We start from the raw sequence: 17769 nt of genomic DNA, 5'->3' as shown, positions 1-17769 counted from the left end.
GCATATATTGGATATTAACCCTCTATCTGATGTGTGATTGGTAATGATCCTTGCCCAATATGCTGTTTGCTGTTTTGTCCTATTATCAGTTGTCTTTGCCTCACAGAAACTTTGCAACTACTTTGGTCCAACTACACTGGAAATCAGTCTGTTAGTTCCTTAGAAAATTAGACATAAACTACTTCAGAACCCAGCTATTCCACTCCTGAGCATATACACAAAAGATGCTCCAACATATAACAAGGACACATGCTCCACAGCATTTTTAGAAGCCTTATTTATAATAGCCAGAAGCTGGAAAGAACCCAGATGTCCTTCAACAGAGGAACAAATACAGAAATTGTGGTGCATTTACACAATGGAGAACTACTCAGCTATTATACAAACAATGACATTGTCAAATTCTTAGGCAAAAGTTTGAAACTAGAAGCTATCATCCTGAGTCAGGTTACTTAGTCACAAAAGAATATACTCACTGATAAGCGGTTACTAGCTCCAAAAGCATGGAATAACCGAGAAAATATTTACAGGACTTATGAAGCTGAAAAAAGAAGAAAGAGTCAGAATGTAGATGCCTCAGTCCTTCCTAGATAGAGAACAAAACACTCGTGAGAGGAAATGCATGGATAAATTGAGAAGTAAGAATTGAAGAATATAACATTAAGAGACTGTCGCACCTGGGGATCTGCCCCATATGCTGCAGCCACCGAATGCAAACACTGTTTCTGATGTCAAGAAGTGCTTACTGTCAGGAGCCTGATATGACTGCTTCCTCAAAGGCTCTGCAAGAGCCATACTGATACAGATGAGGATGTTTGTAGCTGACATCAGACTGAACATAGGAACCGCAATGAAGGAACTAGAGAAAGGACTGAAGGAGCTGAAAGGGTTTGCAACCCCATGGGAAGAACAACATTATCTACTGACCAAATCCTCCAGAGCTCCCATGGATTAAAACACTAACCAATGAGTATAAATGGAGAGACCCAATTTCATATGTAGCAGAGGATAGCAGTGTCTGGCATCAATGGGTGGAGAGGCCTTTGGTCCAGTGAAGGCTGGTTTTCCCAGTACAGGGAAACTCCAATTCACTGAGATGGGAGAGAGTGATTGGGAGAAGGAACACCTTTGTGGAAGTTAGGGGAGGAGGATGGGTATTGGAGTGGGAGAAAAGGGAATAACACTTGAAATGTAAATACAGAGAATATTCAAAAATGGAAAAAAAAGTTCTCAAACAATGTTTACAAAGATATCTTCATTTTTCCTAGTCATCTAATATGTGGCTTGGGGTCTGCCCTTAATTATGGATTTGTACTATATACCAATCTGTCGAAGAAGACTGAACGTAGCTTTGTACACAGTTTTCAATGGGAGATTGCTTCTGGTTTGTGGATGATGACATGTGTCTTATATTTCCTCTCAGCATTGGAACTCTATCTGTCTTGAAAACCCCATTCATGCCGCAGCAGTGTCTGAGTTCCTTTGATAGGTATTATTTAACCTATGTTTGCACAGAGGATTAATATAGCATAAGGGATTGATAGGGAAGGGATGATTCATCGAAGAAAACAAAAATAGAGTATTTTACTATGGAAAAAAGGGGAGAAGACTGGAAGAGGATTGAATTGAGAGAAGACAGGGCAAATGCTAAGAACTGAGTAATACAGAGGAATAATTAACACTCTGGACAATATGAGAAGTCATATGAAAACCCACTACTGCAGAAGATTCTTCAGGTATTTATATATAAACAAATTATGTCTTAAAGGTGTAACTGGGGCCGTGGCAATGCTCTAATTGGATATTCCTTGACTCACAGTGAAAATTTCAGTGGCAGGAATATGTTACATCTAATTGACTCATTGTCTGATGGGGTTCCATGGAAACTGAAACAAGCCAGCCTATTGCTATGGCTCTTCACAACCTTATACCAATGCTCTCTTGCTGAAGATGACACCTACTTAAGTCAGTGAACATGGAGCAGTCATGATGGTATATACTTAGAACCTTCATGCTTACTGACTAGTGTGTCTATGGTACTGGAATATACTTTGTATGCTACCTCCAGAGATTGTTAAACACAACCCTGATTACAAAACTCGTGATTTATGAATGTGACTCACATGCAAGATACACTGGTAAACAAGTGGCACACATGTATTAGATGTCACAAACCATTATATGACTTGATTTAAGACACATTCCATGTGATAGAATTTATTCATGATACTTCCAGTGTGGCCATAAGCTTGAGACTAGATAGGTAATGGCCTTAGAGAAAAATACTTTTTTCTAAAAGAATGTAGTGATAGATGAATCCTCATGTCATTCTCATATACCCAGAGATCAGTGCCTTACTCAAATATAATGAGCAAAACTTCCTCCAGAAGTAGATCTTAAAAAAATCAGACCCACAACTAGACAAGTGCATAATGTTTACATTCAATTGAAGCAGTTAGCCCTAAGTGAAATTTCTTCATCAAATCTTGCTCCAGGACTCAGTGTCCTTTAAATAATAGAATAGATAAAACCTTCACAATAGTCACAAAAATTATGAAATACATTGGTGTGACTCTAACTAAGCAAGTGAAGGACCTGTATGACAAGAACTTCAAACCTCTAAAGAAGGAAATTGAGGAAGATCTCAGAAAATGGAAAGCTCTCCCATGCTCATGGATTGGAATGATCAACATTTTAAAAATGGCCATCCTACCAAAAGCAATCTACAGATTCAATGCAATCCCCATCAAAATTCCAGCCCAGTTCTTTATTGAGTTGGAAAGATGAATGTGCAATTTCATATAGAACAACAAAATACCTAGAATAGCGAAATCCATCTTCAACAACAAGAAAATATCTGTGGGAATCACTATCCCTGACCTCAAGCTATATTACAAGGCAATTTGTGCTGAAAACTGCATGGTACTGCTACCAAAATAGGAAGTTGGATCAATGGAATAGAATAGAAGATCCAGAAGTGAGCCCTCACGTATATGGTCACCTGATATTTCACAAAGGAGCTGTAAACATTCAACAGAAAAAGGACAGCCTATTCAACAAATGGTGCTGGTCCAACTGTCACTCAGCATGCAAAAGAGTGAAAATAGACCCTTTCTTATCTCCTTGTACAAAGCTCCAGTGTAAGTGGATCAAAGATCTCCACATTAAACCAGATACACTGAAACTATTAGATGAGAAAGTAGGGAAATCCTTAGAACAGATAGGCACAGGACAAAATTTTCCAAACAAAAGACCAATGGCTCAAGCTCTAAGGTCAAAGATTGACAAATGGGACTTAATGAGATTGCAAAGTGTCTGTAAGGCTAAGGACATTGTCAAGAAAACAAAATGGCAGCCAACAGAATGGAAAAAGATCTTTACCAACTCCACATCAGATAGAGGCCTAATATCCAAGGTAAACAAAGAACTCAAAACTCTAGACACCAGAGAATCAAACAACCCTATAAAAAAATGGGGTACAGAGCTAAACAAAACGTTTTAGGTTGAGGAACACCGAATGGCCGAGAAACATCTGAGGAAGTGCTCCACATCCTTAGCCATCAGGGAAATGCAAATCAAAACAACCCTAAGATTCCACCTCACACCAGTCAGATTGGCCAAGATCCAAAACTCAGATGACAGCAGATGCTGGCGAGGCTGCGGAGAAATAGGAACACTTCTCCACTGTTGGTGGGGGTTGCAAGCTAATACAACCACTCTGGAAATCTGTCTGGCGATACCTCAGAAAATTGGATATAGTACTACCTGAAGACCCAGCTATTCCACTTCTGGGCATATACCCCAGAGACACTTTAATATACAACAAAGATACATGCACCACAATGTTTGTAGCAGCTCTATTTGTAATAGCCAGAAGCTGGAAAGAAGCCAGATGTCCTTCAGTAGATGAATGGATACAAAAATTTTGGTACATTTACACAATGGAATACTACTCAGCCACCAGAAACAATGACTTAACCAAATTCTTAAGAAAATGGCTGCATCTAGAGAATATCATCCTGAGTGAGATAACCCAGTCACAAAAGAACAGACATAATATATAGTCACTGATAGTGGGATGCTAACCCCAGAGGCTCGGACTGCCTTAGAAACAAGTCACAGACTGTGAAGTTCAAGAAAAAAAGAAAACAATACAAAACAAAAGAAAACAAACAAACAAACAAAAAAAAGTCATGCTCAATCCTTACACACCAAGAACACAGTGACAAATGCGGGTTATACCCTGTTTTACATGTACTTTTTGCTCATTGTAAATAGAAAAAAAAAAAAAAAAGCCAAGCACTGACACAATTGTATTTGTACACATTTATGCAAAAATGTTTAAATTTCTTATCTTTGTTTTTTAAAATAAAGTTTAAAAAAAACCCTGTAAAATATAGAAGTAAGGCATAACACCATTGCTACAGTGTCTTCCACACACAACAGTACTTACACACCAGCATAAGGGAATGTTCTTACTTCACCAGCATGAGCAGGCATATAAGTTACTGTTCTCAGCCATTCAATCAAATATAGGATACAATTTTAAGTCGTTTTGATTAGCATTCCCTTGGTTGCTAATGATGCTGACCATTTGCTTACGTTTTCTCAGCGATTTGAGTTTCCTCATTAAGAATTCTATATTTACTTCAGCATCCCATTTTTTAATTGGGTTTTTTTGTTTGATTTATTTGTAATTTTTAATTTTCTCATATTTCTTGAATTATTTTCTAGCCTCTTGCATTACCTATATATTCTAGGTATTTGTCCTCTATTAGATGGGGAGTTGATAGAAATATTTTCCCATTCTGTGAGGTCAGATTTGTCTGAATAATAGTGTCTTTTTCCATGAAGGTGATCTTTAATTTCCTGAGATTCCATTTATAAATTGCTGATCTTAAAGCATGTGCTAAGGGTGTTTTGAAGAGAGTGTCTTTTCTTATTTCATTGAGTTCAATGTTATTCCTCCACATTTCCATTTATTTGACCCAGGGTAGTGAGCCATGTGTTGAAGTTGTATTTTTCATTTTGATTTGAATTCATACCTGTTTATTAGCTTAAATATATTTACATTATTCTATCTTTATTGATCACTTTTGACTAGCACCATTTATTGAATTTGGTCTCTTTTTCTGTGTTTATTTCTGTTTTTTTTTAATAAAAAACTTAGTTGTTCATAGATATGTTGACTCTTGTTTGTGGCTTAAACTTAATTATGCTAATCAGTGTATCTTATTTAATGGTAATATTTTCATTTTATTTATATAACTTTGTATTTTGTCATAAAATAATAAACATTGATACCTCCAGGTGTTCTTTTATTACTCAGAATATTCTCACACTTTCTTTTTATAAAATTGTGTGTGTGCATGTGCAATTCTATATGAAGCTAAAATTTTCATTTAATTATTGCAAATTTGATTGTGCCTGTATTATATCTGTAGCTTGATTTTGGTAGGACTGATATTAGCACAATATTAACTCTACTGGCCCATCAAAATGGGAGAACTTTCCAGTTGTGATGTATTTTTAATTTACTTTCTTCATCATCTTCCTTTTTGATTAAAAATTATTTTATTAGCATGGAAATGTTTATTATATCTATATCTGTATCTATAATCATAGCCATATTTTTATTCATAATATATCTATATCTATATGTATACCTATGCATATATCTTTATCTATCTATGCATCCATCCATCATCTATCTATCTATCTATCTATCTATCTATCTATCTATCTATCTATCTATCTATCTATTTATCTATCTATCAACCTATATGACTATGGGGAGTGATATTTTTGTGATTTTTCTCTATATCTTATTGTCATTTGTATTTAATTATTATCAATTCTCTATAATTCTAGAAAAACAATTTCTGGTGTTTGTTCTCTAACTGTATCGACAGGAGGTTACTTATTTATCTGTTATTGTTTCTGTACCAGAAATTATCATGTATCTCCCTGTTCTCTATCAGTTGCTGACACAGCTCCATTCAGATAAGAATAACAAGTTTGTACTTACCTCTTTTCTAATACTTTCTTTTCTCTAATTATACATGAATCGATGCAACAGAAATTCCTTTATCCATAAAGAAATTTAGCCTTTCTTTCATGCAATTATTATTTGTAGTGAGTCATCTTGTAGGCTCTTTTTGTTGTTGTTGTTGTTCAAGAAAATTCTCAAATTGACCCATTTGAAGGTTAATTTGATAGATAACTTGAATAGATATGAAAATATAAGTTCATTATATAGTCTTTTAATACCTTACTCTCAAAGGTTCTTCTTGGATGCTTGCTGCAGCTTTTCTTCTGTGCATACAAGATAGTAGGCCACTCTCTGTCATCTCTCAATGTTTCTCATTGTGCTTAGTTTCCAATGTTTGGATAGAATTGTATGAGCAGAATTTCTTTCATTTTATTTCTCTTTTCTCTACTATGCTTGTTCTTTTTCTTTTTCTGTTTTTTTTTTTTTTTTTTTTTTTGTAATTTTTTGTTTGTTTTTTATGTGTATCCTACTTGGTCTTCTCTGTACTTCTCAAGTTTGTATTTTGGTACCAACATTAATTTGAAAAGCATCTAGCAATATAGATCTTATTTTCAGTGTCTTTATGGAGACATATCACAAGGCATAATATCCACATATGTATATATATATTACATGATTTAGTATTTTCAAGAATACGTTTGAACACTATTTTATCAGTATTACATTATTTTGGCACTTCCAGTAGAGAATACATGCTGGCTATAGTATACCCATCTATTCATTAAAGAACTATTTTATTTCTACAAACTTTTGTGACCTAAACAATCTACAATATTGGGAGATAATGTGTTGTAACTATGTTTTTTGTTTGTTTCTTTCTTTGTTTGATTGGTTTGTTCTTTGCTTGTTTGTTTGTCTGTTTTATTTACTGTTATGTTTTTAAAATTTGGGCCAATACACATTCAATTGTTTTCTTTTTTTCTTCTGTATCTGTTTTTCTCTTTCCTTTGTTGTAATCGTTCATATATTATAAAATTTTGACCATTGCCTTTTCGGTGAATGATTTACTCTTCCTGACTTTTGTTTTCCTTCTTCAGATAAGGAAATTTTTGTTACCTTCTCTACAATAGAATGAATTTTATCTTCAGCTGTGACAAATTCCTATAAATGTATCAAACCGTCTATTTATTTCACTGGCTAGTGTTTCTTGGAGGCTTCAAACTTATATCATTTAACTGTGTTTCTTTGTTTTCCATTTTATTTTCTTCAGAAATCTTTGAGGTATTAATTATTCAGGCAGGTACAGTGGTACATACTTGTCAGCAGAAACTGCAGGAGGTATATGCAAGAGGATCATAAGTTCAAGGTTATTCTCAGATACATAGTGAATAGACCAGCTTGAGCTGTGTGCATAAGAGTGTGTCTCACAAAATAAAAGTTACTTTGAACTATCATGCTGGAGACTCATACTTGTCCAGCCTATGTCTACTTGCTCGGCTCAGAGTTCCTCTTCACAGTGTGTTTTCCTTTCTATTTTGAGGTTTCATATTCAGTTGGCCAAAGGGTTAAACTGTGTTTAAATTTTGATGTAGTTGAAGGAGAAAGATGATTGAAATTCCTCAGTTCTCCTTGTTTCTGTTTCCTTTTTTGACCTTGCACTCTTGCACATAGGTAGCCTATGTCTTACAGCTCTTTCAGCTATCATTCTGAGAAACACAGACCTCTTCAGATAGTGATTGTGTCTAAATTTCCACTGTGAAAAATGACTGAAATCTATGATGGCTTCTAGTGACACAGTATTTTATCCCTGGAATGGCCCAAAGGCAGCCATTAAAATAGCTTTCTGCAAAGTTCAGTGTTTGCTGAATTCCCTGCTTGTTCTAGGAAATAATGGACATAGTTCATAGTTCTCTTGACTTAAAACAACTAAATTGTATTTTTCACACACTAATTTTTTTTAGTCTTTATACAATGCCCTCTGACATGGGGCATTGTTTAGGCTCTCCTGAGTACCTCAGTACAACACCCAAACAGCTCTGTATGTTACAGTGAAACCCCCCTTTCCACAGTTAGTGGCATATAATAAAGCATTTCAAGCTTACAGTGTCTGCTGCATTTACCTCTCAGGTGTGCCAGTTATTATACTGAAATATCTGTGTGGCAGGAGATAGGCCATAAACATCTAACTTAATGTCTTTTATTAGGTCTCCTTTAAGTGAGCAGTGTTTTCTACAGTATGTAGGTTTATTTGCTATTTTTGCTTTTCTGCTTCATGATCATTTCTCCATTCAAATAATTCTGACTCCACTTCCTTAAACCTTAATCTCAATGAGTTTTTCTGTTGATTTTCATTTTTCTTAGGAAGGACTAGGGTATAGCCTTGAAAAATGACAGCAAGAGTATAGAATGGGATAGAGCTGCATTAACATGAACAGATGATATTAATTGTGAAGTATAGGATAACCAGTCTACAAATCACAAACCCAGAGAATCTAAGTAACAAGAAAGGCTCAAGGTGGTAATCAAGAAAAGGATCAAGGGCAAAAGGGAAATAGGGTAGATATTTTTTGAGGACTGAGGAGAGATGGAGACAGAAAAAAAATCAGATAGGAGAAGGAAGAAAATAGTATTGGAGAGATTGGGGGAATACTTGGGGATAAGCTAGAAACTTAGTATAATGGGAACCTGCAGGAAAATATGACAGTGACCCAACCTAAGAGTCCAAGAAATGGACAATATAAAACCCGAACAGGTCTATACAGGCCATCTACTGTAACTCAGCAAGTTTTCCAGTGGAAGGATTGGGATACCAACTCAGCAACTAAACCTTTGATTTGTCCTGCCTACAAAATGTGTTGGGGTAAAGATAACAGAAACTGGGAAAGTTGTCTAACAGCAAATGCTGTCTTGTCCAGCTTGAGGAAGGATTTTGTAAGCCACAGGGCTCAAAGACACTACAAGAAAACCAAAAATACCAATTAACTTGGGCTCTTAGGATTCACAGTGACTGAACTCACCACCAACAAGCCTGCATGGATCTGACACAGGCCCTCTGCATGGATGTTACAGTTGTATAGTTTGGTCTTTTTATGGAATTCCTAACAGTAGGACAAGGACTCACTCTGACTCTTTGACTGCTTTTTGGACCCTTTTCCATATACTGGGTTGCCTCATCCAGCTTTAATACAAGAAGGGGTGCCAGTCTTACTAAAACATAACAAGCCATGTTTTACTGATATCCATACATACTAGTCAGGGTTTCTATTGCTGTAAAGAAACAAAATGACCAAGGAGACTCTTGAAAAGGAGACTTAATTGAGGCTAGCTTACTGGTTCTGTATATCAGTCTATAATCATGGCCAGAAACATGGCATGATTCAGGTAGGGATGGTGCTAGAGGAGTTGAGATTTATACATCTTGTTTTGAAGGAAAACTTGAGAAGCCTAGCTTCCAGGCAGCTAGGAGGGGTGTTTTAAAGCCCACCAACACAGTGACTCCCTGTCTTTAACAAGGAACACCTGATTCAACAAACCCACATCTCCTAATAGTGCCAGTCACTAGGTTAAGCATATTCAAACTACCACATTACACTCCCTAACACTCATAGGCTTCTTCAAACATATGAGTTTATGTTCATTGTAGATAATCATAGCATAATGCAAACTATATTTATTTCGATGTTAAAAGTCTCCCAATAGTCTCTCACAGTCTCAACAATGTTTAAAAGTTCAAAGTCCCTTCTGAGAGTCATCTAATAACTGTAATCCATTATAAAAACCAATATGAAAACTCATATCACACACCTCCAAAATCACAGAATCTATATTACCATTCTAAAACAATATAGTGTGGAGATGCTGCAAAAAACTAAGAATAAAATCCAGCTGGAGAAACTTAAACTCTACATATCTTTCTCTGAGATCAGAGCACTCATAGATCTCCAACTCCTTTCTGTTTTGACTGTAACACACTTCTTTCTCTTTAGCTGCTTTCACTCTCTGTTAGCAGCCTTCCTCAGCAGGTATCACATGTTTCTGGCATCTTTAAATCTTGAGGTATCCAAGGCAACTTCAACTTCACAGCTTCTTGTTCTAGTGTCTGAGATATTCTGGGCTCCTGCAAAGGGCTTGAATAACATCTCTAATTCTACCCTGTAAAACACCCTGGTGTCTATTTGACTTCACTCCACTGCTGCTGCTATTATTGGGGATCATAATAACAGATATATACTGGTATCTATCATTTGCTGGAGTCTTTCCCAATAACTAGGTTTCACCAATAGCCTCCCATAGGCTCTTGTCATGGTGACAGACCTCAACCTCTTTGAATGACCTTTTCAGTCCTAAACAGTACAACTGCAACTGAGATTGCACCTTAACCAATGTCCTTCTCTAGACTCACACAGTGCTAAGCATCAGCTGTTTTGATTGACCCCTTTATGCCTTCAAAGCCAGTACCATCTGAATGTTTCTAACCATTACTAAGTCCAAGTTCAGCATTCAGTACAATCTTGGCTTATTTCTGGGACAGAGTTTCTTTGTAATCTCACAAAATACTTTTTCAAAGATTCTTTGTGCTCTCAGAAGATACTTCCCAGATTTCACCTCAGTGATATAATATTAGTCTTTTCTTAATTCCCTCTAATTACTTAGCTCCAGATAACTAACGCCTTAAACTCAGGTCTTCATGGATCTGTTGCCTGAATTCTGGAATTTAAGGTATGTATCACCACAAATGAACTTAAGCTTTTCAGGGCCACTGTGCTTCATGATCTAGATAAAAAGCCAATATCTTCAAACCTCAAAATATGGTTTAGAGATATGTCCCCGATTTCTGGATTGTAGTTCATTCCAGATTACAAACCCAAAGAGAAATAATAACTGTTTCACAGTAATACCTAAGTTGCCACAATTATCTAATGTTCAACTGTAAACAAATAAACAATAGACATATCTGGGTTGAATCATGCTATGAGGTCACGACTTTTATTGAATTTAATATACTTGAACACAAGATTAACTTCATTCACTTCCTGATGCCCTGTTAAAACTTAGAACACACATTGTGGATTTTTTTTTCTTTCTTAGTTTGCTATGTTTGATCAATCATACAACTAAATAAGAGGACAAAGTCTATGCTGGGCATTTTTTGAGATGTACTTTGTCAATGCAATTAATCTCAGTCTCTTTACCTTATCCTCAGGCAGGATCTTCAGACAAGGGCAAAACGAAGCAATATTCTTTAGGGAAATATCACAACAAGTCTCAAAGTGTGCTTCTGACAGCGGTCACTGAAAAGGATAAATGTGGTGCACACTTGCTTATATCTGGATATAAGCTTTTATAGTTTGAATATTCATGGTCAAGAGAGTGGCAATATTAGGTTTGGCCCAGTTAGAGAAGGTATGGCCTTGTTGGAGTAGGTGTGTCATTTGTGCAAGGGTTTAAAAACCCTTATCCTAGCTGATTGGAACACAGATTCCTACGAGCAAAATTCAGAAAAATATATAGACCTCTAAGTTCTTTCTCACCATGCCTACAAAGACATCCTGCTCCTGCCTTGATGATAATTGACTAACTCTCTGAACCTGTAAGCCATCCCCAATTAAAATTTGTCATTAATAAGAGTTGCCTTGGTCATGGTGTCGGTTCATAGCAGTAAAAGCCTAACTAAGACAGAATTTGGTACAAGAGACTGGGGTAACTCCCTGATAGGTCTCACCATGCTTTTGTTTGGAAAAATGTAGATTTGGAAAAAGTGGATTTAGAAAATCATGGGGTCACTTAAGTACACACCTGTATTACATATACTTTTTGCTCATTGTAAGAAAAAAAGAAAGAAAAAAATTTGCATTGATTAATATTTTCTACAACATTCTTTTCTTTCTGTTAAACTCTCTAAAATGTTTTTCTAAAGTCTTGGACAACCAGGGGACTATTGCCTGCAAATTTTTCACCACCTTATTTACCATGTGGAAAGAGTTTGGTTAAATTCTGTGTATTAGAAACACCTTGATTCTCCTTTAGATGTTTTGTGTACTATTGTTTTTTCTAGGACACTCCATTGTGGTTTTTATTGTTTCGATGCACCCTTTTACCAATAAAAGATGGTCTATGAAAAAACAAAAAAGAAAATTATGGGGTATTTCAAGTGAGTTTCAGTGAGCTATTCTAGTAGGAATATAGAAGTGATCTCCCATGCTCATGGATTGGAAAAATCAACATTGTAAAAATGGCCACCTTACCAAATGCAATCTACAAATTCAATGCAATTCCCATTAAAATTCCAACCCAATTATTCATTGAGTTGGAAAGATAAATGTGCAATTTCATCTGGAATAACAAAAGACCTAGAATAGCTAAATCCATCCTCAATAAAATAATAAAATATTTGGGAATCAACATCCCTGACCTCAAGCTATATTGCAAGGCAATTCCACTAAAAGCTGCATGGTACTGGTACAGAGATAAGCATGTGGAACAATGGAACAGAATAGAAGATCCAGAAATGAGTCCTCACATATATGGTCAATTGATTTTTGACAAAGGAACTTTTAACATTCAATGGAAAACAGACAGCCTCTTCAACAAATGGTGTTGGTCCAACTGGCACTCAGCATGCAGAATAATGAAAATAGACCCTCTCTTATCTCCTTGTACAAAGCTCAAGTGCAAGTGGATCAAAGATGTCCACATTAAACTAGGTACACTGAAACTATTAGAATAAATAGTAGAGAAAACCTTAGAATACATAAGCATAGGAGAAAATTTCCTGAACAGAACAGCAATTGCTTGTGATCTAAGGTCAAATATTAACAAATGGGACTTAATGAGATTGCAAAGTTTCTGTAAGGTTAAGGACACTGTCAAGAAAACAAAATGGCAGCCAATAGATTGGGAAAATATCTTTACCAACCCACATCAGATAGAGGTATAATATCCAAGGTATACAAAGAACTCAAGAAGCTAGACACCAGAGAATCAAACAAACCTATTGAAAATAGGGTACAAACTTAAACAAAAAGTTCTCAATTGAGGAATATCGAATGGCTGAGAAACATCGAAGGAAGTGCTCAACATCATTAGCCATCAGAGAAATGCTAATCAAAACAACCCTGAGATTCCACTTCACACCAGTCAGAATGGCTAAGATTCAAAACTCAGATGACAGAAGATGCTGTCGAGGATGTGGAGAAAGAGGAACACATCTCCACTTTTGGTGGGGTTGTAAACTGGTACAACCACTCTGGAAATCAATCTGGCAATTTCTCAGATAATTAGACATAGTACTACCTGAAGAACCCAATTATTCAACTTCTGGGCATATACCCCAGAGAAGCTCCCACATACAACAAAGACACAAGTACTACAATGTTCATAGCAGCCCTATATATAATAGCCATAAGCTGGAAAGATCCCAGATGTCCTTCAGTAGATGAATGGATACAAAGATTGTGGTACATTTACACAATAGAGTACTACTCAGCTACCAGAAACAACGACATTAAGAAATTCTAAGAAAATGGATGCATCTAGAGAATATCATCCTATGTGAGATAACCTAGTCACAAAAGATAATAAGCACTCACTGATAATTAAATATGAACCCCAAAAAGCTCTGAACACCCCGGAAACAACTCACAGACTGTATGAAGTTCAAGAAAAAAAAGAAAGTGAAAAACCATTATACTTAAACTTTACACACCAAGAAAACTTTGAATAATTCCAGGTTACATCTTGTTTTACATGTACTTTATGCTCATTGTAACTAGCAAGATCTTCATGCACATTATCAAACCTTTAGAAAAACCAAGTACTGACAAAAATGTATTTGTATACTTTTATGCAAAAATGCTTAAAATCGGTACATTTATCTTTGTTTTTTAAAATTAAGTTTTTCAATTATTTTTAAAGAAGGAATATAGAAGACTTTGCTGCTATGAGTAATTTAAAGAATGCATACCTGGCCCAAGTGGTTTCAGTAAAGAAAAACATCAGTATGTGGTACAGACTATTTTGTGGTATTTTGGTGAAGAATGTGGCTCCTTTTTGCCCTTTTCTGAAGAGTATACCTGAGGCTAAGATAAAAAGACTTATATTAATTTCATTGCCTAAAGAAGGCTCAAAAAAAAGTCCAGCAGAGACTTCATTTTCTAGTTAAGTCTCATAAAGAGCATTTTGACCAAACATAGCAAACTGAGAAAGAAAAAAATATAAAATATATGGCTTGAGTATTAAAGGCACACCAGAAAATGACATTGAGCTGAATCCTGCATTCAAGAATATTAAATTGAATTAAGGTATTAGTAACCTTGGGCAAGATTCCCACCATCAAAATTTCGGTCTAGGCATTGTAGTACAACCATTTAATCCTAGGAAGCTAAGATAATTAGATCTGGGAGTTTAAAGTCTGACTATAGACCAGGTTCTAGGTAAAGAAAAACTTAAATCCAGGCTTGGTTTTAAAACTTAATCTCAGTGCTTAGGAGACAGGCATGCAGATCTCTGAGTTCAAAGTCTACAGAACAAGTTCCATGACACATAAGCTTAGGCTTTTAAAGGAGTTGAAAAACATAAAGCTAGTGACAATTTAATAAAACAAGAGGGCTATTTTCCAAACACAACAAGCAGCAGAACTCAGCAGCTTCAGCCCTCAAAAGTAGATGGGTCTACTGATACAACTGATGTTGTTTTCCTGGAGCTAAGAAACTAGTAGTGATTTAGAAGAGATCAGCATCACATAGGTGAAATATTCTAGGAAGTGTTTACAAAGAGCACAAAGAAGCTGTGTTCCGGAGAAAGCCATACTTGCACCTTATGCTGCAGTTGTACATGGTAATGTGTAAAAGTCACCCAGCTGTTACTGCTTTTGGAAGCATGAAGGGGTTAGGATAAACTGCTGAAACTCGGCACCGTGAGAGGCCATGGAAGGCATCTGAGAAGGTGCAGCCTCAGTTGTAATTGACAGCCCAGGAGTGAAGAGGTCATGCAAAGGACTTGAGGCTTACACCATGAAGAGGGCCTATGTGAGAACCTAGTTGCAGTTGAAGACCCCAGTGTATTGAAGATACCAGGACCATGGGCTGATCACAAAGAAGAGCAGCAGCAGTGGAGTAGATTAAAGTGAGTTTGGACTACTATAGAGGGCAGAGCTGTAGAAGTGACCCAAACCCTCTGGAGGATTCCTGAAGACTATACATGTATACAAGACCCTAAAACAAAAGCTTTAATATTGAAGTTTCATTGGAGACCCCAAGATTTTGGAAATGCCAGAGCTGTTGGCAATCTTATGAGGAAAGATAACAGGGAGTGGAACCAGCCCAAGAGAAAGAAGTTTGTTGCAGTCAACTAAGATAGAGAAGATGGAATTCCGAAGACAACTTTGACATAAGACCTGTAGATATGGCATTTGGAGTTTGCCCAGCTGGTTTCCTGTCTGTATTTGGGAATTGTAGTTAAGAATATGAATCTCAGATGAGATCTAAAACTTTGGACTTTGAACATTGTTGAAACTGCAATAGACTTAAGGGGATGTTTGCACTTGGACTAGATGTATTTTGGATTATACTGAGTTTAGGTAAGACCCCCATAAATTGTTATGTTTGAACAAGACTATGTGATGATTTCTATATGCTAGGCTCAGCGTGTGGCACTATTAGAAAGTGTGGCCCTGTTAGAGTAGGTTTGTAACTATGCATGTGGACTAGAAAACCATCATGCTAGCTGCCTAGAAGCTAATATGCTGCTTGCAGTATTCAGATAAATGTAGAACTAGCTCCTCCTTCACTTTGCCTAACTAGATGGTACAATGCTCCCACACTGATGATAATGGACTGAACCTCTGAACCAGTGAGCCAGCCCCAATTTAGTGTTGTTATTTATAAGACTTTCTTTGGCCATTATGTCTGTCCATAGAAGTAAATTTTAGGACACTAAGCCTTGTAATAAACAAATTTCTCCTTTTATCCCAGAGACAAGCTTCCACAGTACAAATTACCTTCATCCCCAAAGTCTTCCTTTTTTTTTTTTCAGATCTCTTGAGAGTTTTTTTTTTTTTTTTTGCTGTGCTTTTACATATCAAGAATTTTTTATTAACGACTTTATTTTGCAAAACAAAGATAAATGTAAAGATTTTAAACATTTTTTTGCTTAAAATTATACATTTTTGTCAGTACTGTTTTTTCAGACATTTAAATAAATTTTACATAAAACCATGTGAATATGTTTTTTAGTCAGTACTTGATTTTTTTCAAGGGCTTGACAGTATGCATTGAAAACATACTAGTTGCAATAAGCGTAAAGTACATGCAAAACAAACCGCAACATGGAAATAGTCAAAGTCTTCTTGTTTTGTGAATATATGTATATTTTTTGTTTTCTTTATTTCTTGGACTTTATACAGTCTGTGAGTTGTTTCTGGGGGAGTGCAAGTCTCTGGGGTTAGCATCCCACTATCAGTGACTGCATATTATATCTGTTCTTTTGTGACTGGGTTATCTCACTCAGGATGATCTTCTCTAGATGCAGCCATTTTCTTAAGAATTTGGTTAAGTCATTGTTTCTGGTGGCTGAGTAGTATTCCATTGTGTATATGTACCACAATTTTTGTATCCATTCGTCTTCTGAAGGACATCTGGGTTCCTTCCAGCTTCTGGCTATTATAAATAAAGCCGCTATGAACATTGTGGTGCATATATCTTTGTTGTGTATTAAAGTGTCTCTGGGGTATATGCCCAGAAGTAGAATAGCTGGGTCTTCATGTAGTACTATATCCAATTTTCTGAGGTATCGCCAGACAGATTTCCAGAGTGGTTGTATTAGCTTGCAACCCCACCAACAGTGGAGAAGTGTTCCTCTTTCTCCGCAGCCTCGCCAGCATCTGCTGTCATCTGAGTTTTGGATCTTGGCCAATCTGACAGGTGTGAGGTGGAATCTTAGGGTTGTTTTGATTTGCATTTCCCTGATGGCTAAGGATGTGGAGCACTTCCTCAGATGTTTCTCGGCCATTCGGTGTTCCTCAACTGAAAATGAGTTGTTTAGCTCTGTACCCCATTTTTTAATAGGGTTATTTGATTCTCTGGTGTCTAGCTTTTTGAGTTCCTTGTACACCTTGGATATTAGGCCTCTATCTGATGTGGTGTTGGTAAAGATCTTTTCCCATTCTGTTGGTTGCCGTTTTGTTTTCTTGACGATGTCCTTAGCCTTACAGAAACTTTGCAATCTCATTAAGTCCCATTTGTTAATCTTTGACCTTTGAGCTTGAGCCACTGTTGTTCTGTTCAGGAAATTTTCTCCTGTGCCTATATGTTCTAAGGTTTTCCCTACTATCTCATCTAATAGTATCAGTGTACCTGATTTAATGTGGAGATCTTTAATCCACATACACTTGAGCTTTGTACAAAGAGATAAGAAAGGGTCTATTTTCATTCTTTTGTATGCTGAGTGCCAGTTGGACTAACACCATTTGTTGTATAGGCTGTCTTTTTTCCATTGAATGTTTAGAGCTCCTTTTTCAAGCATCAGGTGACCATGAGGGCTCATTTCTGGATATTCTATTCTATACCAATGATCCAAGTGCCTATTACTGTAATATTACCAAGCAGTTTTCAGCACAATTGCCTGGAAATATAGCTTGAGTTCAGGGATAATGATTCCCACAACTGTTTTCTTGTTGTTGAGGATAGTTTTCCTATTCTAGGTCTTTTGTTATTCCAATGAATTTGCACATTGCTTTTTAGAACTCAATGCAGAACTTGGTTGGAATTTTGATGGGTATT

The sequence above is a fragment of the Micromys minutus genome (genome assembly GCF_963924665.1).
Source record: "Micromys minutus genome assembly, chromosome: 4".
NCBI lineage: Eukaryota > Metazoa > Chordata > Mammalia > Rodentia > Muridae > Micromys > Micromys minutus.
Note: the sequence above shows the minus strand (reverse complement) of the source record.